We start from the raw sequence: 2865 nt of genomic DNA, 5'->3' as shown, positions 1-2865 counted from the left end.
GCCTGATTTATGTCCATTTTGCATAGAGACAGTCTGGTTTGGCCAATGTACATGGCAGAGGGGCATCTCTGGCACATGATGCATATGTCACATTGGTAGATGTGCAGGTGAATGAGACACTTTAGCTCTGTCACACAGCCCTTTGTCATTCAACACAGGCTTTCCAGCTACTTTTTAAAATCCCTTATTTTTCTATCTTATGCTTTCTTTCAACCTTATTTTTTTTACCTTGATATGTTCTTTTTTTTAAAAAAAAATCTCTCTTTTTAAATGCTCCTCCTTCAATCCACCTTTATATTTTCCTCTTTTATTTCAATTTTGTTTAGTTCTATAATAACCTTTCTTTCAAACTTTTGTCTTTAAAACTCTCTCTCCTTAATAAACCTAACCAAAAATCTTTCCTCTCTTTCATAACCAACCTCTCTCCTTACTGAAGTGAACCAATTCTTATTGTTTTAAATCTCCTTTTACTTAAGTCATCTCTTTCGATTCTTTCCGATTAACCCTTACTTTTTCTAAAAAAAAATCAGCCAAACGTGTCAAACCACACGCACAAAACATTCCCCTGTCCAAACATAAAAAATATATATATTTCAAAATAGCCAAAGGTGTCAAACTGTACACAACTGAAAGCGGGAATGGAGGGCAGTACATTCACCTGAAATGAGGCCTGGAAACAGGGCAGAAAAATATATAGTGGTAAATTCTATCAGGGGTTAACTCCTCTCTTCCTTGCTTTTCCCTTACGCACTTTTTATCTCCTCATTCACAAGTTTATGATGCACCCATAGGAACTATGTCTACACTGGGAATGTTAATGGTACATTGACAATGGTGTAACATAAATGTATGACAGAAAAATGGAAATCCAGAAAAACACAGAGAGAGAGAGAGACGAGAGAGACTCTTTGTTTTATTTCAAAAATTTTACAAGCAATAAATATCACATTTGAGGAAAAGAAACAGAGTCTTGTGGTGAAAAAGAAAATACACCCACAAGGAGTCAATAAACTAGATACATTCATGGAGGACAGGTCCATCAATGTCTATTAGCCAGAATGGGCAGGGATGGTGCCCCTAGCCTCTGTTTGCCAGAAGTTGGGAATGGGCAATAGGGTATGGATCAGTAGATGATTACCTGTTCTGTTCATTCCCTCTGAAGCACCTGGCATTCACCACTATCAGAAAACAGGATACTGGACTAGATGGACCTTTGGTCTGACCCACTATGGCCGTTCTTATGTTCTTATGTTTTAAATCTGAAAGCCATTCAGATTTCTCTTTCTTAGGCATGCTTTTCTATAACTCATCTACCTTCATTTCCTTCCCCCCTGGATTGAATAAGCAATCATACTCTTTCTGACATGGTGGATGCCTGAGCAGGTATTTCTATTTGATAATCAGATTATTTCATTTTAACTGGACTTCTTTACCTTTCTCACTGATGATCTATTGCCCCTAACCCCAATCTTTCCTTCAGATTTCCCTAGTTAAAATTATAATCTTTGCACTACATTTTCAATTCTCTTCTACTATTGATAGTCTTCAATAATCTCAGTAAAATGACCTTTGGGTTCCTACCTGGATGTCTGGATCCTACGGCACTTCTGGGTGTATTTTGCTGTTCTTCCCTTTCACAGAAATGTATGTCTCTCTCGGTTGGTAATTTCTCCTTCACAATAGATGATGTAATCTCCCTTCATATTTCTGCAGGTGGGAATTTGAAATTATTGCATAGAGGAAAGATAATATTTATTTTTAGAAAGGAAAAACAACGGTGCAAGAACAGTCTTATTACTAACCTCAAAGGGGAAGTCATGGAAAACAACTGATTCAAAGAGGGAAAATAACGGAGATAGCAGAATTGTTGACCCAAAAAACAAAGCAAATGGGAAAAAGGGAATGTCTCATTTATGACTCACCAGTCTGGGCTCCCTCTCACACTGTGCTGCTGTGGCAAGATGCAAAACTGCTCCCAGTCCTACACTTCCTTCAGCATTGCCACAGGCAGGGATGCACCCAGCTGCAGTTACATGCAAGCTCTGGACAGCCACTGCATGAACCAAAAAGAGAGAAGCTGCAGTCAAGATACCAACCAGCTCCCCAGCCTAGGATCCCAGAGCTGGACCGTCCTGCCCTCCTCAAAACACTGACCAGTATGAATGCATTACCTGGTTCGTCTCTCCCTCAACGTGGAGAGGAATACGCACACTTGTGGTAATGAAGCTGAGATTTTCCCCAGATACTTCACACTGGTTTAGGTTCAAATATATACAAGGCTTTTAATGACAAAAGTTAGATTTTAAATGATTAGAAGGGATACCAAACAGATCAAAGCAGATTATCTAGCAAATAAACAGAAATGCAACCTAAGCTTAACGCACTAGTTAGATTGACTATGAATGAGCAGTTTCTCACCCTGACCAATGATATCAGCAGTCTGACAGATTCTCAAGGCACAAGATGCATTTGCCTTGCAGCTTGGGTTTCTCAGGTTTCCATACACAGGCTAGAAATCTCTTTAACCTGGCTCCAGCACTTCCCCCAGTTCAGTCTTTGTTCCTTAGGTCTCTCCAGGAATCCTCTTGTGTGGCATGATATCGCTCCCTAACTTATATAGCTTTAGCATAGGGTGGGAACCCTTTGTTTCAAAACTCGGTTCCCAGACCAGTTTGAGGAAAAATACAGATGTCCCAAGATGGAGCCCAGGGTCATGTGGTCTGGTCACCTGCCCTGGTAGATTCATATCACCCATTACTTACAGACTCTCTGGAAAGTTCTCAGGAAGGCTCATTAGGTGGGAGATAAGCTTCTCCTAAGATCTATTCTTTTCCCTAACGGCTCATTACCCTGAATGTCAAAGGG

Source organism: Lepidochelys kempii, chromosome 13 (assembly GCF_965140265.1).
Source record: "Lepidochelys kempii isolate rLepKem1 chromosome 13, rLepKem1.hap2, whole genome shotgun sequence".
In the NCBI taxonomy this organism is placed as follows: domain Eukaryota; kingdom Metazoa; phylum Chordata; order Testudines; family Cheloniidae; genus Lepidochelys; species Lepidochelys kempii.
Note: the sequence above shows the minus strand (reverse complement) of the source record.